This window comes from Heloderma suspectum, chromosome 3, assembly GCF_057233095.1.
Source record: "Heloderma suspectum isolate Gila_16-S chromosome 3, 16-S_ref, whole genome shotgun sequence".
Taxonomy (NCBI): domain Eukaryota; kingdom Metazoa; phylum Chordata; class Lepidosauria; order Squamata; family Helodermatidae; genus Heloderma; species Heloderma suspectum.
In genome coordinates, this window is record NC_139460.1 from 225,551,089 (window position 1) to 225,576,765 (window position 25,677).

The 25,677-nt window shown below is 44.8% G+C and overlaps 1 long non-coding RNA gene across 1 annotated transcript; it reads right to left on the minus strand.

Moving 5' to 3' along the window:
* Positions 1 to 1,088: 1,088 nt before the first annotated feature.
* LOC146350833 (uncharacterized) lies at positions 1,089 to 5,615 on the minus strand. The gene is made up of 3 exons (XR_014789428.1): positions 5,382 to 5,615; positions 1,719 to 1,885; positions 1,089 to 1,587 (listed from the first exon to the last, which is right to left on the minus strand). It is a non-coding gene; the product is annotated as an uncharacterized LOC146350833 (long non-coding RNA).
* Positions 5,616 to 25,677: the final 20,062 nt, after the last annotated feature.

Here is a 25,677-nt window from a genome sequence, read left to right on the forward strand (position 1 = left end):
GAAGAAATGGGTGGGTGAGTGGGCGAGCTTGCCACCCTTACCGCGCCATTCGGCAGAACCCGTCAACAGAGTCGTTCCCTGGATAAGCCTGCAGAAAGCATATCCACAAGACCCTCGGGAAAAGGACCGTGAAAGCGTCTCACCCTCTCCGAGAGAAAACTGCAGGAAAACCCCTTTCCATCGTCCAGCTCCTCTTTTTGCGGCGGCTGCCTGCCATTCCGTAGAAATAAAGCCCTCCCATCCCCCGGTGGTTTCCCGCCTTAGTCAGCCGAGGGAAACCAGAGGGCTCCCCTTTCGCCCTCCGCTTCCCAGAACTATGCTGGAGAAAGGAGGGGAAGCGGCGTCGCTTGTCGGCCTGGGCTGACCTAGAAGAGGCGACTGGTCAGGTTCACAGCGCCTAAGTGGGCGGGGAAAAGCTCAGGCAGGCAAAGAATTTAAAAGTTGTGCGAGGGGATTGCGACTAGTGGCCATTCCCACCGAGAAAGGAGGTGGTCAAAGCCCGCATCTTCCCTCGGCCCAACTACCTTACAGAGACGCTGGGTGGACGTTTATAGATATAGAGACACATTTCCCCCGGCGTGGAGAAAGGCGGTTAGACGGAGGCGAAAGGGGGCGCTTCCCGGGAAACGAGAAGCAAGTAGCTGTCTAGTTTTACCAGTTTCAAAATACTTCCTTCTCCAACATATACAACGTGACACACTCCAGAGGGTTATACTGTGGTTTTAATGTTTTATATATTTTATATTGCTTGATTGTGTGCTCTTTGGTTTTAATTCTTGTGAGCCGCCCAGAGAGCTTCAGCTATTGGGCGGTATGGAAAAAAGAAAAGGAAGAAAGGGTTAGGCCGATTAGGCAACAGGCCTTCTGTATACCAATTTATTTGTGATCCCATACATCCCTACTCAAAAGTAAGTCTTATTTAGTTCAATTGGGCTTATGCCCAGGTACACAGTTATTAGGGAGTAAGCTCTATGGAACTGAATGGGGCTTCTGAGTGAATATATTAAGCATAAAATAGGAAGGAAATTTAATGTTCACGCCTACCCCGCTCAAACAGCAATAACTTCAGCAGTAAAAACAACAGTCTTGTAGCACCGTAAAGATGAACAAATTTATTGTGGCATAAGCTTTCATACACTGAAGCCAGCTAGAGCAGATGCATGAAGTAATATCCTCTGCTGGTAGATAAAGATATGAATCACACACAAAAGGTATGGAGAGAAGAGAGTAAAACACTGGAACCAAATAGTAGGATGCAAGAGGTACATAATATTGGCAGTTCTATGTAAAGCTAAAATGTGTACAAGACAAGTACATTGACCACTCAACATCACACATTTCCTTACTTGCTATGCTAATGTAATACCTGTTGTGGGAGAGCAAATTAATTTAGACCAAAATGAATAGAATCAAACTTATGGATAAATTCTAGTTCAGCAGTTTCATGTTGGAGTCTTCCTTTGAAGTTCCTTTATTGAAGAATAGTGGTTTTCATATCAACACCAGAGTGTTCTCCTCTTTTATATTGTCCACACTATCATTATAGTGAAGAGTAAACTACTCCTGTTCACTTCAATGTGTCCATATCTGCCAAATGATGTCGGGAACAAACATTTGAGAAGACAGGCGTCAGTACAAGTACGCTACTCACATATTTTCAGATGGGGAAGTTCTGTATGTGAAGAAAATGACTTTTTGATCATGTACAGAATGCCTACCTTCACAACATATGGAGGAAATCTTTCCCAAAATATAGGATTAGGAGTAAAACCTGCTAGGGCAGAGGTTCTGAATTCCAGTTTCTAAGAAGGCTCAAGCTAGGCACCTTTCATTGTAGAAGCTTGCTTAGGCGCTGTCTTTAGACCACTCATCGGTGAAATCAGGGCTGTTGGTATAAAGGAAATCTTGAAACTGTTCATATTTTCTTTGATCTTTTGGTTGGCCTATTAAAGGTATTACACTAATATGGATTTTAGAATTTTCCTTACAGTCAACACAGCTACCATTGTTGGTGGTGTTTCCTGCACAAAGGGTTTCCCTAGCTTCTACACAGTCAGGGCACCAGAAAGGGCAGCAACTTTTTTAGTTATTTAAAGTGCAATCCTATCAGGATAGGCGACCACCTCCAAACTTGGAGCTGACCGCCTATCCAATGCAGGGCAGGAGAAGCATGGAAGGGAATATCTCCTCCGCGCTTCAGCCGCCCTGCATTTACACAGCCTATTTCAGCTGTCTAGCCGAGGGACCTCGGAGCGTGGGAAGTGGCAGCTGGATGACATGTAGGATGTGTCGTACCAACATTTCTGACTTCCACGCCCCGTTTTTGCCACTCTGGGCTCTTCCGTTATGAGGCAGCGCAGCAGGGGGTGGAGGTCAGTTCTCATAGAACCAACCTATCCTATGGCCATCTAGCCATTGACTAGCGGCCATAGGATTGCTCCCTCCAGATGCAACCTTATGCATGTTTAGACAGAAATAAGTCCTACAATTCCTTATGCATGTTTAGACAGAAATAAGTCCTACAATTTCCATGCTGGCTGGGAAATGCTGTGAGTTGTAGAACTTACTTCTGTTTAAACATGCATAAGATTGCACCCTTAGCCATTTATATTTTGGGAGGGAGGCATTTAGATCTTCCATCTCAGGCACACACACATAAAATGTTACTTGTGTTCAAAGGAAAAACACAGCTGCTAGGCTAGAGAATAACATAGAATTAACTCTGAATTGTCCACTTTTGTAGTGTTATTTATTTCTGAACATACAGTCAAAAGTTTTGTGCAGGTCACAAACAGTGAGACTTTAGTTCTCTGCTGATATTCTATGTATGAATGGAGGGGGCAGGCTAATGTATCCGCCACATGCCTCAGCACTTTCAATTTGAATGCATTAACATCTCTATAGGGTCATATAAGCCTAGTGTAGAACACACTGTGTTCACTACATTTTATCTGGTGTGCTGGTCAAGCAATTAACAAATACACACATACATCCATATGCTTGAATTATGGGGGAAATGGTAAGAGAACCCTTAATGCAACTTTCTCCAACCTGATGCCCTCCAGATGGTTTGGACTACATCTTCCAGTATTCCTGACTATTGGCCATCCTGGCTGGGGCTAATAGGAGTTGAAGTCCAAGCCATCTGGAGGGCACCATGCTGGGGAAAGTTACCTTAATTAAATCTACAGGCCCCATTCCCTGACTCTCCCCTCCCACATTTTAGCCAAGTCAGTTTTCTCTGTGGCCATCCAAGAAAATTAGCTAAAGGGGCAGTCACAAAAAAAAAGAGGTCCAGGAGCCATCTCCCCCAACCCTGTAATTCAGGCACTGGTATGCCCCATGTAGACATTCTTTTCTATATGTGGGCAACTAGTGCAGAGGCCGGGAGGGGGCAGGACTGGCAAATTTTGGTCTCCATCACCTCCACATGAGCACTGAATATCTGCATAAACCTATTAAATGTTGTGGCTAGTCCTTTCTTTGTTAGAAAAGTGCCTCTAATGGAGTTACAACAGCAAGGTTACCTGCACATCCTTCAGGGAATTTCTGAGAATTAGCGCATTCCATGCTCATCTTAAGGCTGAAAGGATCTGCAAATAACAGCTTAACTCTATGGCCTCAGTCTGAATTATCTATTTGAAAAAATATGTTTGTGTTTTTTCTAGAACATCAAGTCAAAAGACAGTTCTGTGCAATTCAAACAAAAATCTGTACTCCATTGTTGAACTTTGATTTTAATTACCAAGCTTGTTAATTGCATTATCATGGACCACAAGATTCTGGCTACCTGGTTTTGACTTAAAATGGGTATAAGCAAGCAGGATTGGAAGAGTTGTGCATCTTTCATCACTAATAGTATCACTGACAATATACAGCACATTCTACCAGCATCATTCCAAACAACGCTGAGTGCACTATGTGGAAAAAAGTCATGTTTTCCCAGGTACCAAATATTACCCTTTGGAGTGTTCCTACAAGATAAGGGCAACTTTGAGGAAGATGTGAGGGCTGTGTGCAACACAGGAGAGTCATAACTGTATTGTGCAAGAAACTGATTGAGAAATACCTGTAGTACCTAAAGGACTGCTTCCTCCCTCCCCTCTCTCTTTCCGGACAGTCACTTGAGGCAGGAGAAGGTAGCTTACCAAAACAGTCATGCCAAAGGAACCCTTCGCCGCCGCCGCTGCAGCCGCCCCCCACCCCCGTAAAGCTTCAAAAGTATCACAGGACATGGGAAAGATTAGGAGCCTTATTATTAGGGCGTCAGACAACGATTCCACATCTCCTAAACGGTGCCAAAAGTTTGCCCCTTCACAAGAGTGCGTGAGACTTAAAGGGGCCCTGAGCAATCACGCATATTAAATGAATGCACTCTGAAAAGAGTTGATGTTGTTTCTATGACATTGACTTAGATCACGGTACTGGGGATGGGCGTGGGGATGAGAAGTTTTCAAAAGGGCTTCCTTCTTTAATCTAAGACTCAGCAATAAGTATTGTCCACGATCGAGGACTTTCCATCCAGTACTAACGCTAGGCAGAACACCGTAAAATTCACTCCAGATCCCCGCCCCCGCAAACTACTACACCTTGTATTCGACAGGGAAAACCAACACAGGGACAGGGAACGAGGGACAGATTTCCTTTCTTCAAACTACGCACCTGCAAGGTGGTGGAGGTTATCTGTGAGGCATGGCATTAGATACAGCAGGCTGCCCTATAGCAGCACTTCCTCAAAACATTCCTTTGTAGTTCATCCCTTCTGAAGTTCTGTACACACACGCGCGCACCACCAGCACCCCGCCCCCGTTTAAGACTGCGATTCTGTCCAGACACAGGAACAACGTGGGACTTACTTCCAAGTAAAGCTGCACAGGATTGGGCTGCCTTTCTATAACATTCGATAATTTGGACAACCAAAACATCCGTATATCTCGTTGTTTCCAGTGCATTAACCTCCTCCTAGTTTGTAAGGAACACTTACAATGTTCCTTGTACCAATTACTACATTGGTACATCATTACTACCAATGATTTGTATTTTTCGTCCATCCTTGTCTATACTTCTTAAAGGGTTCCAATCAAGATATCACTGCATTTATTAATTTCATCTGCTCGATCATGTCAAGGATATTACGAAGTAGATCACTGAAAATCTCAGTTCTTTAACTCCCGGAGCCTATAATAATCACGGTTATCGAACAAATTCAACACTTCTACCTTTCTTTTACCTTAGGTATTTCTGGCTTAAATACAAATCAACCCATACCGACCGCGGCACCTGGACCACGGGAAGGATTTGGGTTGGTTGGCTGGGTTTAACGCTAAGAAGAAAAGGCAGCTGAGTTTCATAGACAACTTTGCACGTTATCTTCCTCTTACCTCCGAGCCACAGAATGCTGCTTGCCTTTAAGTGGTAATTCCCAATGCCTCCTTCTGAGGAAGCAATGGCCTCTTCACATCTTTGCGGACAAGAATCTGATCCCGAGCCATGGTGTCCCCCTCGCATCCGCGCGCAACGGTTGCGAGTTAAAACCTCGGCGGCAAAAGAGGAGAATCTGCGGCTGTTGCTGCTTCTGAACGAATTGGCTGCAACAGAAGAGGCGAGTCGTGTGTAGCGCGAGTCCCTCGCTGCTGCCTCACTACATTGGAATGTCTGAGCTAAGGGCTCAATAACCGAGCCGAGCTGCAGCAGCAGCGCTCAGACCTTGTGGAGCTCTTAATTCACTTCCAAGTCTTGCCAACAGTTTTACACAAGGTGCCTTTTTTACACCCTGCTTTCTCTGTCCAGTGAAAAAATGCAAGCTATCGCAGTGGAAACAATGGCTCGATTCAGGACTTTGTTCAGAAGTGGAGCACACAACTGTACCCTGCTGCCAACTAACTATGGGAAGAAAGGCTGTTAACTAAAAGGGTTCTTTTGGGGGGGTGGCGGAAGGGGGGAGATTGTGAAGTTTCCATCTGCTTTATGAAAGTCTGCAATTTGACTGAACTGGGCATCTTTGCATGCAAAATATTTTTCCCCCTGAAAGAGGAGGAGGGGGAAAAGTGATCTTGTAAATATTTTTTGGAACTTGAATATCTCAAAAGTTGGCTGCAGGTGGTGAGCAATTTTATTCTGGACTTATATAAAAAAAAACATAGCAATTCCCATAATTATGGCAAGTTGGAAACCAGTCCTGGGCTGTAAAACTTACAGTTAATTTACTATATTCCCTTCCAGTATCAGGAACACGTCATCACCAGAAGAGGGTGGAGGGAGAATCTGAATTTTTGAAGTTTACTCTATGCATTATCTATATACAGAAATAAATGAAATATATACCCAATACCATAGCCACTGTTATTTTATTCAGAAATCATATAAACATCTCTCTGCAGTATACTCTGTACTATCAGTCAGAAGATATTTTCTGTCTTATGAAGCCAATGCCATTTATGATGCATTGGGAGTAACTACAACATGTACAGATGGGAAACAAATCAAAGGTTAGTAGTGTTCTATTAGTGCTATGGCAAGAACGTTTACAAGTTAATATAATAAGTGGGAGGAAAATAAAGGGAAGAATCCAGCTTTTTAACAGCTAAGCAGTTTTAAGGTTTGTTAACTTAAACAGGAGACTTAAACACATGCTTAACTTTTCCAGGTAGGGCCTACAACGAACCCCTTCACGACCACACCCACACACAGCCACACACATAATTCTGCTCTGTGGTCCCAAATTAATTAATACACTGCAGTCTCTGCTGTGTTTATAACGTGATAAAGCGCCACACACATAGTGTTGTAACTGCAGGAGAAGTGGGAGGAGTATGAAAGGCCATCTGCATTTTATCATTTATGTTTATAGCGCCAGTATATGCCACAAGCTATAGTATAGTGGTGCAAGAGAAGTAGGAGGTAATACCACTGTTCCAGGTTCCTTAAAACTGATAAATACATGCACAACTGTGTAGCGATGCAGGTTTTAAAATAAAAATTTGTGTGGTTATTCACCATGGAGTAGCTGTACAAGCACACATTGGAAATTAGCCTCCCCAAAAATGCTGACCCCCCCCCAGAAAGGAAATGGAGGACAATCATGGATTTCATGCACACAAATCCCATCCCCTTACCCACGGTTAAAGGTGAAGGTGGGGAAAAACATTGCGAAGCAAGTTCTACTTTGAAGCCACTCCCACTTGTAACAGTTATAATATTACTAGATTAGTACACACATAAATCACAGAAACTGCAATCACAACAGAAAAAAATGAATGGAATTATTCATATATTTACCAAAAGAACACTGCTATGTCCCTTTGTTATTTTTGTTAACGGGTTGCTGCTTTTACATTAATTGGCTTTGCTACTGATTTGGTATTTTATATCAAACTTATGCATGCATATGGAAGTGAGTCCTACTGTGCTCAGTGGGGCTTACTCCCAGGTGTGCATAGGATTGCAGCTTTTGTTTCTGAAGCTATGGCCTGATTGGTTCATGATTCTGACTTCCTAAATTTTTGCATACCACTGTGCTATTTCTAGTGGGGCTGGTGCTTTCCATTTCTGTACAATAGTTTGGCAGCTGTCAGCAAAAGGATAGCTAGCATGCTTAAGGCAGCATGTTTGCCATCTCCCTTCAAGCATTTTAGCAGCATCAGTTTTGGATCTCACACTATCAAGCAACCTGTAACTTTAGTGTTGCATTTTGGAATTCTTTAATAATAGAGCATGTACTCTAGGTACTTATGGTAATATTTCCCTGTGGTGAACAACTTTGTCAGCAAATATCACGGTTTGATTTGTATATATGTTTAGCTGGCTTCAGATATCAGTGCCAGATCATTCTTGATTAATTCCCTTAAGACATTTTTTCTGTCTAAACATGCATAGGAGTGTGCCCTTAATGATGGTACATTAAGAAACTGCTATGCCCTTTCTTTATGTGTGCAACTAATGTATGTCACTAGTTTTCAACTGATGCATCAAGAACCACAAGTGGGTCACAAGCTGGCCTAAGCTGGATTGCACTAGCTACCACAATTTTAAAGGACTTAAAAATTAAAGAGGAAAATTTTAAGTTAAAAAACTGGGTTTTTTTAAGTACTGTTGGAAGTTAGGATTAAAGATGGATCCTAGGTCTGAAAAAGCAGAATACTCTGGCCACAATCCAGCTAAAATTTCTTATCACTAAGTTCTATTGAAACCAATGGAACAAGGTAGTTGGACTAAGTTAAGTTGCTGTCTATTTATTTATTACATATCCTGTCATTCTTCTCTTCACCTTCTCTTCCAGCAAAGCTACTAGCTTGCACTTGCTGCAGGTATAGTTCATGTCCTCAGGCAGAAAGACAATCATGGCACACATCCTGAGGGTCACTGGAATAGCTCCCTCTGTGTTTATGGTGCTAGGATGTCTAGATGATTCTGCCATTTCCTGGATTCCCCCATGACCTTCCCCACAAAACTCTCCTTTTAGTTCATTCCCAGGAAACAGAGAGCCTTGCACACAACTCAGCTACTCTGATCAAACTCCATCCCCCAGAGCTGTTGAATGCGGTCCTACCCAAAAGCCACAGACATTTATAGTGGCAGGCTGAGTCAGGTGACCCACCAGCCAAAGCTCCATCCCAAGTTCCAAAAAAGAAAAAGAAATCAGTGTGTGTGGTGGGGGACATAGCAGGAGTGGGGGCAGCAGCAGCAGCAACAGAGCAGGCTGAGGTGGATGGCACAGCAGCCTAAGCAAAAACAGCAAAACTGAGAACAGAAAACCAAACCAGAGAGGGGGAGAGAAAGACCTCCAAACAAGCCACAAACTCAGCTCAAAACCCACAGGTCCACCCCTTCTTTCTCTCTTACATCAGTCCAATGCAAACTCCTCTGCTTGCTCACTCCAGTCACTAACTCCCAGGAAACAGAGAACCTTGTTTCAGGGCTCATGCTCACCTGCTTGATCACCCCCAGCTATTGAATGTGATAACATGCAACTTAAGGCACGCTCCTATGCATGTTTAAACAGAAAAGCATGGCTGGCTGGGGAATGCTGGGAATTGTAAGACTTTTTCTGTCTAAACATGCCTAAGATTTCACTGAGAGCAATCCTATAGTCCCTGGGAGACTGTCTCAGGGAACATAGAATTGTTCAGAGCCCCTTTTTAACAGTTCTGCAACAACCAAAGAAGATACAACCACAGTTTTTACTTGACTGCTTCTTTCCTGGTCCCATTGCCCATCATCTCATAATACACCGCACTGTACAACTGATTGTGGTGAAACATGATACCATCCTTAAGGTACCAAAAACCATTCATATTAATTCTGTATTGCTGAGAACTATCTTCCATATTCACAAAAATAATAAACCTATGTAACTTGAAAATTTGGCATCTGTTCCAGAGAAAGGCAACAGTTATCTCTTATGTACTTCTTATTTTACACAAATACATTCTAAAAGTAAAAAAAAAAAAATTGATAGATTAATGTCCAGTTTCATACCGAGTCTAAAGAAAGGAAGCAATTATATTTCCATTCTCTGTACATATTCCCTGAATGTCAAACTGTGTTGAAAGTTTTGTCTAGTAAAAACTTGATATATACTGGGCAGGGAAAGCACCCTCTTCCTGGAGTCTTAGCAGACCCTGCATTTCTGGCAGCAGCACATGTATTTCTTGACCAGACACAAATGCCCCTTTTATCCAATATGTGAGCTGGCTCTGCTCCAGCTTTGCCAATCTGTTTTAAGAACAAGACTGGAGCTCGGAAAAAAATATGCCTGCTCACTAGCAGATACTAATCTGCAAATTAATCTAATCCAGCAAAGGCATTTTGTATCCATTTTTCATTGGGACTACATGGAATCATGCATTTAAAATGACCCAAACTAGCTAAGATAGCTGTGCCAATCAATCAATCAATAAATATTATATTATATTATATATAAAATCTTCTTAGGCAGCATTTTAATATTGTCATTAGGTCTGTTTTTTATGGTGAACATTTCCCCCGATCAAAAAATATTGACTGATATGCTGCTCCGAAGCTGTGAATCTACCTCCATTAATACTGCCTTCATCTCCAAATCCTCTATTATCATATCTATTACTATACTGTAATGTGATCCACAAAGAGAGAACAAGTCTCAGAATGCTAGAAAAATAGGTTTAATCTTGAAAAAGCCCAAGCTGTTTCGGCTCAGATTTTTTTTCTGGCGAGGGTGTGTGTGTCTTCAGGGGAATCTTTTAAAATGCCTTCAGAGAACTTTGGAAGATATATCTCAAACATTCAAAAACTGGTTCAATTGGACTTTTTCAAGATAAAAACTATTTTTCTAGCATCCTAAGACATGTCCTTTCTTTGTGGATTTCTAGTGGATGCTATTATGTGACGATCTGCCAGCATACTGTTATGCGGCCATCTGCCAACACAGCAAGGACATTACTTGTCATTTACAGTCAGGGCCAGAAATATTGGAGCAAGGATAGTTGTTTTGGCATTTGGCCTCTGTACACCATCACAATGAAATTGAAAGGAAACACACCCAGATGGGAGCAAAGTCAGGACTTTCCGCTGTAATTCAAGGGGTTGGACAAAAGTAGGGCACTAACCATTCAGGAAGGACAGCCAGTGGCATACACACACACCCATTGTTGGGGGCTCATAAGTAATGGAACAAACCAACATCATTTCAAACTTAAGGATCGCCTTTAATACCGGGATGAAAATTCTTTGCAGTCAATGACTGCCTGAAGTCTGGAACCCATGGACATGACCAAATGCTGAGCTTCCTCCCTCGAGATGCTTTGCCAGGCCTTTACTGCAGCTGCCTTCAGCTGCTGCTTGTTTGTGGGTCTTTCTTCCTTCAGTCTTGTCTTCAGTAAGTGAAAAGCATGCTCTATTGGGTGGAGATCAGGTGACTGACTTGGCCATTGAAGAACATCCCAAAGGCATTCTTTGCCTTGAGAAACTCTTGGGTGGCTTTTGCTGTATGTTTTGGGTCATTATCCATCTGCAATATGAAGCGGCGTCCTATCAGTTTGGAGCATTCGGCTGAATCTGAGCAGAAAGTATAGCCCTACACACTTCAGAATTCATCCTGTTGCTTTTATCAGCAGTCAGGTCATCAATAAACACCAGTGAGCTGGTTCCATTGGCAGCCAGACATGCCTATGCCATGACACTGCCTCCACCATGTTTGACAGATGATGTGGTATGCTTTGGATCATGAGCTGTTCCTTTCCTTCTCCATACTTGTCTCTTCCCATCATTCTGGTACAAGTTAATCTTGGTTTCATCAGTCCAAAGAATCTTATTCCAGAACTGGGCAGGCTTTTTTGGGTGTTTGCTGGCAAAGGCTAATCTGGCCTTTCAGTTCTTGAGCATTACCAGTGGTTTGCGCCTTGCATTCATAAAGCCGTCTCTTGACTGTAGATGTTGACAATGACATGCCTACCTCCTCAAGAGCATTCTTGACCTGGCTAGATGTTGTGAAAGGGTTCCTCTTCACCATGAGCAGAATTCTGCGGTCAACCACTTTAGTTGTCTTCTGTGGTCTGCCAGGCCTTTTGCTGTTGCTGAGCTTGCCAGTTAATTCCTTCCTTTTCAGGATGTTCCAAACTGTTGTATTGGCCACTCCCAATGTTTTTGCTATCTCTCTGATGGGTTTATTTTGTTTCCTCAGCCTAATGACGACCTCCTTCACTTGCATGGACACCTCTTTGGACCTCATGTTGGGGGTTCCAGTGAACAGCTACCAAATGCAAATGTCACACTCAGAACCACCTCCAGGCCTTTTATCTGCTTGATTGGTCATGGGGTACCCAGGAAACAGGCCACACCTGGCCATGCAGCTGCTTGTCAGCCATTCATTCCATTAAGAGCCATCAACGATGGGGTGTGTGTATGCCACTGGCTGTACTTCCTGAGTGGTTAGTGCCCCACTTTTGTCCAACCCCTCGAATTACAGCTGAAAGTCCTGACTTCGCTCCCATCTGGGTGTGTTTCTTTTCAACTTCAATGTGGTGGTGTACAGAGGCCAACTGCCAAAACAGTTATCCTTGCTCCAATATTTCTGGCCCTGACTGTACCTGCAGGTATGAGTTCTGCAGGCCGACCCTATGGATTTTTAAAATGGGAGTCACTTTCAAGTAAGGGTGCTTATAGTCAGATTTAGTCTTGAATGCCAGCCAAGTGATCAGCTAAAATGTACTCTGAAAAACATACTACCTTTACCTCAACTTTATCAGTACATGATAATTGGGAAGGGAAATGGACAGAGACATTTGTGTACACCAGCCCCAGAGCGCATAGCCCTATTTTACTGTGCAAAGGACACTGAGGCACCAAAGAGGTAAAATGTACATGAATATTTGCCTTGTGTACAAGAGCATCTGAGCATATCTGCAGAGGGATAGGTGGGAAAGTAATACAGAAAAACAAAGCTACTCTAGGCAGGGAAGCTGTCCTGCAAGGAGCCAGAGCCACATGGCTAAGTGAGGAACTACTTCACAGAGATGTTGCACCAGCAGTTATGTAGTGGCAAATGTTGACGCGCAGGAGCTTATCATGGTAGCCTCTACAGCAGCCTTACCCAACCTGGTGCCCTCCAGAGCTTTTGGACTACAACTCCCAGCATTCCTGACCAATGGCCATGCTGGTTGGTGCTGATGGGAGTTGAAGTCCAAAATACTATAATCCCCCCCAAAAAGTACAGAAACACAGGCAGCTGAATTAATGCATCATATACTGTATATCAACCCAATGAACAGTAGTACATAGCACAATGCCTAATGTATTAGGATCAGCTGGAAGAAGTACCAGAGCTCTACTCTTCTGAATTTCTACTGTACTTCACCACTGTGAACCAGCACTAAGTAACATAGGCTTTGGGTTCTCATAGAAGCCTGATGGCCCCGCCACTTTCTGGACCTGCTCAGGGAGAACATTCAGAGCATGTGTAGGAATTGCCTCCTTCTTTCAAGGAGACTGGTTGGATGCTAAACTGAGTTTTGCATTGCCAGATCTGAGCTTTGGCCCAGGACCTTTAGTGCCACTGCTCCTGAGGTCCCAGGGATGATAGAGAGGGGCCCGGAGTTGGGATAGGATCCTGACAAAGTACAGAGGAATCCCACCTGTTGGAGATCCTTCAGGTGGGGCGTCATCTGGGGAAACAGCCTCCAGCTATGCCCCAGGAGGTAGGGAGTCTTCATTTGTGTGGGGTCCATTATGGAATTTTGCTCAGCCTCCTCTCCAGATAAGTTTAGTTGGGTCTTAAGTACTGACACTTGCACACCACCACAGCCCCCTCATAATCTTGCCCATCTACTCAGATCTGTGACCTGACAGCAACAGAGGTGTGTTTGGCCCCATAGGAGAGGGCCTTCTCTGAAATGGCACCCAGGCTGGCTGAGGAACTTCCTAGCCCACAAGATCAGATTGGGCCTTGCCTTATGGCCTTTAGTGCCACACCAAACACTTTTATTCTGGCAGGTTTATGATTTGGCTGGCTCCTGAATGCTGAATATTATGCAGATGTTTACCTGGTGAATATTATGCTGGTTTCTATTTTGTTGTTATTAGGTCGTTAAATGATTGTACGATTTGTAATTATATGATTGACCCTGTGTGGTGTAGTGGTTAGAGCGCTGGACTGGAGAGACTTGGGTCCTAGACTCCACTCTGCAATGAAGTGCACTGGGTGACTTTAGGCCAGTCACTGACTCTTAACCTAACCTACCTCACAGGGTTGTTGTGAGGATAAAATGGAGAGAAGGAGGAGGATCATGTATGCTGCCTTGGGCTCCTTGGAGGAAAGGTGGGATATAAATATAACAAATAAATAAATAATGGTGTTGCTAACCACCTTGGGCATCTCACTGTAAGTTGGAAAGGCAGGACAGAAATATTGAAATCAATTAATAGATTGCTTCTGACTCTAGTCCAGGGTACTAGGAGCAAACATTTGGGGTAGATAAGGTAAGTGGTGTTGTCTTCTTCCACAGTAGCTTGGGAAGTGTGCAGTGACATTTAAACTGGGAAAAGCATAACCTGTGAACAGGGATAACATGCATTAACTGAAGCAGGCAAAAATTCCCAAGTGATAATAAAAAGCACTTTAAGGGTGCAATCCTATGCATGTATAGGGCGCAATCCTATCGCCGCTAGACAGCATCTAGATGGCCATACAATTTTTCGGTGTATGGGAACCAAGCTTGGAGCCAGCACTCCAAGCTCAGTTCCCAGAAATATGACTCCTCACCCCCTTCCCCACTGCCCCATAGGAGGCACGATTCGTACCCAGCTCCGTGCTCAGAAGAGCAGTATGGAGCAGCCAAAAAGGGGGTGTTCCTGGGGGCACGGAGGGGACTGCAGAAGCGCCAGTATGACACTTCCTATGCACTGTCCAGCCTCCCCCCACCTGCACTGAGGCACCCTGCTTAGACAGCCGAAATTGGCTGTCTAGTTGCAAATGCAGGGCGGCCAGAGCGCAGAGAAGATCCCCTCTGCGCTCCGCCTGCCCTGCACTGGATAGTCAGCCACCTCCAAGTTCGGAGGTGGCCAATTATGCCCATAGGATTGCACCCTTAGACAGAAAAAAGTCCTGCAGCTCCCAGCATTCTCCAGCCAGCCATGCTTTTTTTCTGGCTAAACATGCATAGGATTGCAACTTAAAATGCACATGTGATTTCAGGTTAGGCATACCAGATGCCTCGTGGACATTCACAATAGGAAAAACCGGATAAGCTGAAAATGTTGGTCCAACCCTGGCATCTGGCAAACACATTCTCCAGAACATATTAAACTGCTCACACAAGAAAGTATTGGTATGACTATTACAAATAATGTTGCTTTCAGATAGGAATGTAAGTGAACAGGTTTCATTTTTTTTTCATTCCACAATACAGAAACAAAAATACGCAAGACTACCTTAGCTACATTTTCTCATTGACGAGTGAGAACTTATTACTTTGCTTTTCTCATAAAAACTGCTGAACTGATGTGGTTTCCAAGATTTATTATAACTGAGGTGTTATTACAACTTAGCAGTAAAAAAGAAGGCTGCCGTAATTATGGAAGCATGCAATTGCCAATGCCATATCCCAGATAAAACCAAGAGAGACCTGCTATAGCCAGCTTTAGTTAATACAAGCTAAATCCTCTGTGGAGTTAACTATATGTTTTGAACAAATGCACTGGCTTTTTTCTTTTTTTTAAGCAGCTGTGGGGTTATGGATTTGGAGCAGAGAAGTAGTTGGCTGTGGGGGCGGGAGGGTGGAAAACTCGAGCGCCTTCCCAGATGCTATTCCCCCACTCTTACTCCTGGGCCAAAGCCTTGAGGTTTCACTCTTACGAAGTTTTAGATCTGGGGCCTCCAAACAGGCCCATGGCCAGCCTAAAACGTCTGGGAGGGCTGTCTAAAAAGTAGGGGGCGCAGTTCATCTGGTTTGCAGGTCTTTTAAAGACAAAATTGTAAACTGTTTTTTAATTGTTAAAAAATGGGGGAGCAGAGACCATTTAGGGGGGCAGTACCCCCCAGCCCACTCCTGGCTACAGGCCTGGTTGGACAGTTGGGATACCCAGCATCTACCTGGGCATTTTGTAGTCTTCAGGACTCAATTCAAGATAAAGCTCTAAAGTAGGGGTGGGTAACCTTTTTGGGTTTGGGGTCCTCATTGGCCCCTGCAGAACCCATTGATGGGCCACATGAGTGGGCGTGGCTGGTGGTGCCTAGGGCAGCAGTGGGTGGGCCCAGGACACACACATGGACACACACATTCATACATATGGAGAATGCCAGTGGGCAGAGCCGGCCCAAGACATTTTGGTGCCTGAGGCAAAGCACGAGAGGGCTTCCCCTCTCTTTTCCATATATAAAAGCCCCCCAGCTACAGACCTCTCTCTAATATGGTGCCCGTGGGCACCAATGTGTCCACAAACATCTCTCTTAGTGCAAGTCGGGCTTCCTGCACCTCCTGATTTTTATTTTATTTCTTAAGATTTTTTATTTTAACAAAATGCCCTGGGAGGCAGGCACGCTGCAAAGTGAAGCGCTGCCCTCCAGCACCATCTTTATTTAGGTTCAAAAGAGTGGCTTTGTGTTTTGGAGCTCAGCCCTGCTCTGTCTTGTTCTTAGATTCTTGGGCAAGTTATTTTTCTTTTAGTCTTGCCAGTTTGCTTTCTGGGAAATGAGGTTTTGTGACTGGCTATGCTAACAATGATAGTCATTTTATGAATGGGCAAGTCCCCCATGGCAGCCATTTTGTGAGAGTCCTCATGACACTTCCTCAAATTCCAAATATCCGAAAAGATTGGGGACCCCTGTTTTAGAGGGTAGAGTCAACCCAGAGTCACTGGCATGACTGACAGAGGAATTCTATACTCCAGTCGTGCTGGAGGGATGTGCGTACTATGTCAGTGCAACAGCCACCATAAGTGGTCAGTTTGGGAGGGAAAAGAAAAAAAACACATCCTGAAAATTCCCAGACACTACAAAAATGGCAGCCACTGCTCCACTGCCCTCCTCCGCCCCCAGTGTCAATGGACACATTGCCAAAGCCCACCAATCAGGTGCTGTGCCAGCAAAAATGCCCACATGCCACCCACACATGGAGGGAGCCACTTAACTCACAATGATAGAGGCACCCAGGGCTAGCATAGGTATGGTTGGGCACCTGCCAATAGCCCACACCCCAGCAGGGGCCCACTCACAAGAGCCCCTGGAGTTGTTCCTTCTCTTCACCATTGCAACCTCCTTGTTCACTTGCCTCTTGCTCTGGCTTGGACAACGGTGGTGGTGCAAAGGAAGAGCAATAGATGCCACTGCCTACTTGGTCACTCGTTCAAGCAAGCAAATGGTAGCAATGATGAGAAAGAGGATGAGGAGTAATGGTAGCTGGTGGCAAAGGTGGTGAGAAGGTAGACTCCCTGATGATGGGGGGGGCGCCCATTGAGGGTGTTACCCAAGGGTCTTCAAAAACCTGGAGCAGGCACTGGGGACCTCCCACCCCATGATACCTTCTGGCATCATAACTCACATGACACCACATCACCCCTCACTCTATGAGCTCCTGTGGCACAACTAGCAATGACCCAACTGCTAGTCTCCAGGCAACCTTACAGACAGGTGTTTGAATCTCTTTATGCCACACACTCTCCATACTGTTTTTGAGCACAACACACAAAGGGAAGGAAGGAGAGGTCACACACCACTGATCCCATCTACACAGAAATGCTTTCTGAGGCGATTCCATTTAAATCCAGATTTTCATGAATACAGGTTTGCTCCTCCCATGGCACACATAGCCAGTTAAGCAGTGTATACATTAAAAAAACAAACAAACAGCTGAAACCACATTAGTTCAGGGTTGAGTAGGCAGAGTCCTGTCAGTAGAACCGAAAGTCATCAGCTGCGTAGCTGCGGGACAGTGAATGAGTGGAGGCTTGCTCCCCACCCCAATCCCCACTCCCGTACTCAGTGAAGTGCAATGGAAGACAATGGGTTACTTCTGAGGAGACATGTTTAGCCAACACCTCTCCTCTCATGTCCACCCTTTCATGATGCAACTTTCCCTTCTGCCTATCAGCACTGCTCCCCACAGCCTGCACCAAAGCCATCTGAGGTCACACAGACTCCCGAACAGCACTGAAGCCACCGCAATGGGAAGATCTGGTGGAAAACAACTTTGTGAAAAAAACAGCTTTTGGGAGCAGAAAAAAACACAACTGATGCAGAGTGGGTTTCATCTGCCACAATTGTCTGTGAGATGCAGCAGAACTGAATTAAATCCCCCATGTAAATGGGGCCGCAGACGCCACGTAGCTCCTGTGGCAGAAGTCTTGCAGAGAGGATGCACAACCCTCCTGGAACAAGGGTTCAAAAGCTGAGGGGGTGGACCCTTTTGTCAAGCAGGTAAAGGGGAACCACAGCCACACCGTCCAGTGACTCTAGGGTGGACACTTATGCATTGCCAAAAGAGGAGTCAGATTTGCATAACGTGTGCAGATGCTGAGAGAGATGCAAATTTAGGAACACTGACTGTAATGTAAGTAGAAATGCATTATTGTATTTATATCCCTCCTTTCCACTAAAAAAGCCACCAAAGCAGCAAAGACTATGACCAGGTGACCTGTGAGCTTTGCTCAGTCTGCTGTCCAGATGCTGTTAATGGGCAACTTCAAGGCCTAGCTTTCTTCTCATGGTTATCTTTAAATAGGACTTGAACTAGGCAGCCTCTTCCTTATCCTTGCCCATTTCCATATGATAAGTATGCTGGTCTCAATCTGAACTGGGACCACGTATAGTTACACGAAGGTAAAACAAAACACAAACCTCAGCTACATGCTAGGCATAAGGTGTAGTTTGGCTCTATGACTCCTGCCAAGTGTGCATGTGTATATGTATGTGTACATGCATGTGTGTGTGTGTGTCTCTGTCCCTCAAGCCAGCCACACATGCAGCTCTCAGGGCCACAACAGTTGTGCACTTCTGCCATAGCCCTTCAGGCACCATTACTTGTGTACAGGATTGCAGCTTGTGGGCTTCAGCACATGAGGTTAAAATCCCACATCCTTCCTGGGACTTCTGCTTCCGAATTCATTGCAGGATTAAGGTTGGCTCCTTTGCACAGGCTGACATGTGCTGTTTTTATTTCTTGGCAAGTTCTGTATGTTTCATTTTATAGCCATTACATGACGCTTCAGTTATAGCACCATTACGGAAGTATACCCAGCAAGTGACGTACTTCATAGCGCTTCCTGGAGAAAAATCAGACTTTCCCTGTGCTTTACAAAGGCGGGATGAGTGTCAGAAAGTGCAGGAGGGGCCCTGGAAGTTGACGACATCATGTAAAGGACCTGCAAACTTCCATGAATAACCAATCTTGATCACACGATATAAGCCCCATGTGGAGAAGCCCTTAGTCTGTGTTTCTGCTTTAAAAACAAACAAACAAACAAAACAACCCAGTGGTTTCCCAGACAATAAACTCCCAGATTCAGTTTTATGTTAATAATAAAGGAAGGAGCACTCTGTGCCTTTGTAGAGTGCATGTCTGTCACACTGAGCCCTCATTTTTCAGAGAGAGGAGGCCAGAGATTCCAGTTCACAGGTTGTGTTTTCCAAGCAGAGAAGGGTTCTTCTCTTTTTAAGAAATTAACTAGACAACCACTACTTACAATAAATATAGTGAACTGCATATAAATGATCAAATAGTTAATAAGTTATATTAATAGAAGTGAGCATGTTAATATATACATGTGCTTGTACCAATCCTATGTCTACTTACTCAGAAGTCAGTGCTACTGAGTTCAATGGAGCTTACTTTCAAGTATGCGCACACAGGATTGCAGCCCCTGAGAGTCAAACATCACACAATATTTATTACATATAAAAGTATTGTCAGATATCAAGTGTAAAAACTTCAAAAGCTAATAATGGCCAAGGGGTTTTCTTTTTGTTGTTTATTGAATAGAAATTGCAATCTTTCCTATCCCACAGGCAATATGTTAAAAATACATAATGCTTATACATGTTCAAGACTTCATACCAGCTTGTTCCTAGCCACCTAGCCACCAAAAGCTAACTGAAATTTTATTTTTAAAAACCAAGTTAGCTGCCCAAAAGTTTGCATAATCTTTTGTGCATTTTGGTTGATCCTCATAAAAGTATTGCCCAACTGTGGCTTTTGAAAATGTATAATCTGACTGATGTTCTTCAACCGCAACCCTTGAGAAACACCCACTGGCAGGGCTGGCCCTGCCATTAGGCAAAGCGAGGCACCTGCCTCAGATGGCCGAAGCCGGGAGGTGACAGCAAGGTGTTGGAGAGCTGTGGGCTATGTGGCATGTCCTGGATCCCCTCAGCTAGCCTGCTGCCTTCAGGTGTGGTGAAGGATGCTGACCCATCACCAGCATTGAAGAAAAATTCAACTGCCAGTCCAGTTGGCTTTTATATATGGAAAAGAGAGGGGGCGCCTCTCATGCTTTGCCTCAGGCACCAAAGTGTCTTGGGCCGGCCCCGCCCACCTGGCACTCTCCACATCTGTAAGTGTGTGAATGTGTGTGTGTGTCCTGGGCCCATTCGCTGCTGCCCTAGTCACCACCAGCTACGCCCACACATGCAGCCTACCAATGGGTTCTGCAGGGGCCAATGAAGACCCCAAACCCAAAAAGGTTGCCCACCCCTAGTTTAGAGCTTTATCCTGAATTGAGTCCTGAAGATTACAAAATGCTCAGGTAGATTCTGGGTATCCCAAATATCCAACCAGGCCTGTAGCCAGGGGTGGGCTGGGGGGTACCATCCCCCTAAATTTGCTCTGCCCCCTAATATTTTTAAAAATATTTTTTTAAAGGTTTACAATTTTGTCTTTAAAAGACCTGCAAACCAGATGAACTGCTCCCTACTTTTTTAGTGCCCCCTCCCAAAGGCTAGCTATGGGCCTGTATCCAGCCTCATTAAAAGGTGGGTGGTGGCATTCTACAGTTCCTGAAGTTTCCGAACCATCCCAAGTGAAACCCTACACAGAATGTCAGCAAAAGCTATCAGCCATACAGAAGCTGCCAACATTGTATGCTAACCATTGCATTATCGAATGCTGAAATCTGAGTATTGAAGTCAAATATATATCAAAAATACGTATTGCATATTGTCCAATTAAATGACAAACTGGGTAAATATTCAATATAACATTACAGAGGCGGCAAATGTGTTTTAGCAATAGATCCTGCTGCAGGAACAACTGTACAGGTGATATTTCTGGGAACAGTAGGAGTGAATCACTTGCAAACAGCAGTGCCTATATGTATGTCTGGTTTGGTAAGCCTGAACCCTTTTTCCCTCCATGGTCAACTGCCACTGCAGCAGGTTTGATACTACTTGAGTCTATTGCCCTATTCAGGTGTTTGAGACCCCTAAAGGAGCTACTGAGACCACATGGATGAGCTTCGCCACCTAGATGCTGACACACACCAGCCATGCCTCCTGGCTGATGGATAATCGGCATTACCCTGAAGGGGAAGATATGTTAACTTGCTCATTCTTGGTAGCCCCTTCATATATTCAGTACCCAGGCCAGAACAGGGCTTCTGCCATTGTTATCAACTGCCACAGGTGATGTTTTCAAAGTGGGGAGGCGAGGACCAGGTGCAAATATCAAACTTGTTAGCTGGTGCATATCCAATGTGGGACACACCTGGATCCTTTTCTCCCTGCAAGGCCTTCGGAAATAACCATGGGCTGGATCCAGGACCTGCCTGCTGTGGACAGAAGGGTTCCACTCACAGAAGGTGCCTTCACCCAATTGTTAGGGGTCCCCCCTCCTCTCCACACACCAGTTTACCCCATTCAGGAGGGTCCCCCAGCTCTCTGTTTAGTATGTTCAGGTGGCTGGAGGGGTGGAGGGAGTAGGGATGGTGGAGAATTTCTCCCCGAAACTTCGGGGGTCCAAGCGCCAACGTGTTCGGCCCCCTGAACAAGTTTCGGGGAGAAATTCTCCGCACCCCCCCCGCCCCCCGCACCCCCGCCGGGACGGGACTTACCTTTGGCGAATGTCCCTCCCGGCGGCGGGTCCAGCCGGCGGTTCGTCGGGTCTTCGTCCGGGGCAGGAGCAGCAGCCAGTCTTTCGACCGGCTGCCGCCGCCGCCATTCCAATAAAAGAAAAAAAAAAAAACGCCCCCATGATAGGCTACGTGATGATTAACCTAGCCTATCACGGCTAGATTTGCAAAGTCAGCCGTGATAGGCTACGTAAATCGTCACGTAGCCTATCACGGGTGACTTAAAAAAAAAAGCGCGTACGGATAATGGCGGCCCCCATAGGGAGCCGCCATTCCCGTTCCTTATTTGGTTGCTGTAGTCTACGTAAAGATTTACGTAGACTACAGCGACCAAATAAGTAACGCGAATTTTGCATTTGCGTACGCGTTTTTTTTTTTTTTTTAAGTCACCCGTGATAGGCTACGTGATGATTTACGTAGCCTATCACGGCTGACTTTGCAGATCTAGCCGTGATAGGCTACGTTAATCGTCATGTAGCCTATCACGGGGGCGTGGTTTTTTTTTTAACTTTTAATTTCGCGGCCGGGCAAGGCGAGGCGCCTCCTCCCCGGCCTGAATTTCAGCCGGGCGAGGCGGGAAGCCTCCCCCCCAGCCTGAATTTCAGCCGGGCGAGGCAGGAAGCCTCCCCCCCCCGGCCTGAACTTCGCAGGGGGAGCAGCGAAGCACCTCCCCCCCACCGCAAAAAGCTGCAAGACCAGGTAAGTGACTTTCGTGCACCCCTAGGAGGGAGTGGGGAACTCCACATCCACCAGCCCAGTTTGATGGGTCTAAATCTGGATCCAACCCCAGAGGTCTATTTTTAAGAGGGTTGTTCTGTCTGATACCCATTACACTTGCCCTGGGGATGCCACAAAAGGCAGCCTCTACCAGGGATATGGAGACTCACGATGTCATGACAGCAATCTGCATGGTAAGCCATTCTAAAAATTACAGCCAGGATGGGAGATCAGCCACTACAGGGGAACTATTTTGAGCAGCATCTCTGCTGTAACTGTAACATAATGATCATCCCTTAGGTGCCCCTAAACTGATATATAAATAGCAATGTTCAATTTGATCGGAGAGAATGTCATCCTGATATGCAAATGACTCCATTTTCAACTTCAAAAACTCCTGGAGAAACAGAAAAAATAAGAAAAGCACCATATATAACTCAATGGTGGTGAAAGGTGTTTTTTTTCCCAGTAGGCAAGTACCAAAAGTAATTTAGATTCCAATACATTATTGCTTTTCTCAGATTCAGGCCAGCTGATTAGGTGTTTTGAATATAAGAGTACTTGCACAACTTTCCATACAATTTGCCAACCAATCACTATGTAAGAAAAGAAAAATGCATTTGGCTATACTGTATTGGGCTAGTACAATAAAAAGAGAAGGGTATTTCTCAACACCACATATGTTATTTAATTATTTGGAATTATTACGGATCCTTTTTTATATAAAGCTTGTTTCATTATTTTTCATATTAATTTGGCATTTTGTGTGTGTTTTATCAGGCACCCTACCTAAATTTAAAGTCTGGAATAATTTACTATTATATTATTTAGTTTATGGATAACCTGAAATTGTTCTCAAGGTTGGCCCTATTAGACAGAAATTCTATGGGTTAGGGAGCAATGGCAAGTGTTGGCGGACAGAGCTGTGTGTGTCATGCACAGCCTGTTCTGCGACCCCTAAGCTAGGTGGAATCTACACGTAGCAGTTATATAGTTATCATAACTATTGGTACACATGACACCAATGGGCACCAATAGTTGTGATAACGCTATAACTGCTATGTGTAGATTCAGCCCTAGCCTACTGCTGTCAGGTGTGATGGAGGAAGTTGTCCTATTACCAATGTTGAAGTAAGGGTCAACTCTCAGTCTGGTCAGTTTCTGTACACAGGACTGATGGGGGGGGTGTTACTATCTTGTCCCTTGCATCAAGCAACAAAATGTCTTTGGCCAGCCCTGAAGGTCCCCTGTATCAGGGTGGACACTGAGCCCATAGAACCTCAGAGCAGTTCTGATTCTGAGGAGGAACAACCATCCGTGGGAGAGGAGCGCACTCATCCCTCCCAGTCCCTGCAGCTGGCAGAGATTCCTCCTGCCAGCATTCCAGACATAGATAGCGGTCCTGGGAGTGAAGGAGCACGGGAAGAGGGCTGGCTGGATGCTCGACGCAGACGCAAAGAGGGACGAGCTATGGAGGGCGCGGAAAGGAGGCGTAGTGCCCGTTTGGCGCGCAAGCAACGGTCGCGTCCAGAGGACCCAAGGGAAAAGGGGAGGGACTCTCCCGAGCCCATAAGTTCAGGGTCTGCAAGTGATTCTCACTCAAACAGGGATCAACTGTTTCCAACCCGGGGCATAGGTTACGCTGCTGTTCATAGCTTAGTCGCTGGTGATAGAGTTATTAAGTTGTAAAAGGAATAAAGCCTTGAAAAGAATCCTTTGTCTGTGTCTGGAGTTGGCTACTGGAGTAGACTGAAAGAGGCCGGCTAGGGCCCCCTGACACCCTGTGACTCTATTATTTCTCTGTTACATTTATAAACTGCTCTACATCAAGAGATATTGGAGCAGCATACAACAAGTTAAAACCCCCAATACAAAAAGTTACTGTAGAAATAAATAGATCAATTAAAGAAGAGGTTTGAATTTACTCATCAATCAGGAAATGCTTGTCTGAAAAGAAAAGTCTTCTACAAACACCAAAAACAAAGTAGTTTAGTGGCTTTTCATTTAGTGGCTTTTCAACTAGTTATTTCTCCCTCCACACAGTGAGTTTTAACCAATGGCTGTTGCTTATTGCAGCAGGTGCATGCCTGATCTCAGCTGGAAGGCCATTCCATAAGGTGGAAGCTGCCACATTAAAGGCCCTGCTCCCGGTGGTTTCCAAACAGATCTCTGCCCCATGTGGGACCACCAGGAGTGCTGAATCAGAAGACCTCAGTGATCGGGCAGGATGATACAGGATTATAATAAAACACACACACATTATATGGACAGTTTAAATGGAAATACCTGAGATAAACATTGATAGAAGCAGCAGATTAATGTATAGGACTGAAAAGGACAAGCCAGAGGAAGGCATTTATATAAAGGCATTATGATATAGGCTACTTGATTTTCCATCCATGCAATAATAGGCTTTTTGCCCTGACTTGTACCCTAACTAGATGTCTAGAAACAGAAGGAGCCCTTCCATTCATGACTTTAATATTTCACAGAGCTGGTCTCACACATGTGGCAGCTGCTTGTATCTAAAGCTACCTGCTTATGTAAAGAGACCTGACCTAGGTCTGCTCCACCTCCCCCTAAAGCAACAGAGGTCTGGATTCCCACATGTTCAGACCAAGGTGAAGAATGTGGATGGTGGGAAATCTGTTAATAAACTTATGAAGAAAATGCCTCTCAATGTGTCCTACCTAACAAGCAGGGCGGAAGTGCTTGTCCCTTTGTCACATCTATTAAAGTTAAATTTGCACAGTGGTGCAGTTACTGCTGGACCTTGGGGCCAAAGTCCAAAGCCCTGCAGTCCAGGGTCCCCCAAATAACCACTCAGAAAGTGGCAGGTGATGGTGGCAGTGGCAAAGAGGCCTGGTGTTAGCACCCAGACTGGCATGGGCATAGCAGCCCGCCAGGATTGAACCTACTAACCACAGCATCCTTTTAATTAAAAAAAAAAAAATTATAGTCAGGGAGTAGCCAACGGGTTACAGATGCTCATTTTAAAACATTAACTTTTTCTGTAACAAACTTGTGCTTATTCTCAAGGAAATGTCAGAGCAGCAGAAACAAACTCCATTTTATTCCTGTAGTCAAGGGTGGTGATATGATTTAAGTGAGTTTAAAATGCAAAACACGTGGTCAGAGTATTTCTATTTTTAAAAAATCAGGGTTGGCAAACACGTTTGTTGTTGTAAAACGGGTGGGGAACCTCAGGCCTGGGGGCCAAATCCAGCCCTGCCGGGTTCCCTAGATGGCTATGGCCCCTTCCCCCCATCCACTGATCATTTTGTGGCTTCCTAGCTTTTGTACAGTTTTTTTCCCATTCTAAAATGTTGAACTGCCTTTCCTAAAACTTGGCTACCAACAATAAGAGCTTTAAGCTACAATACGCTGGTAATTTTGGTATTTTGACTGCACCCCTTTTGCCTTCGGCCC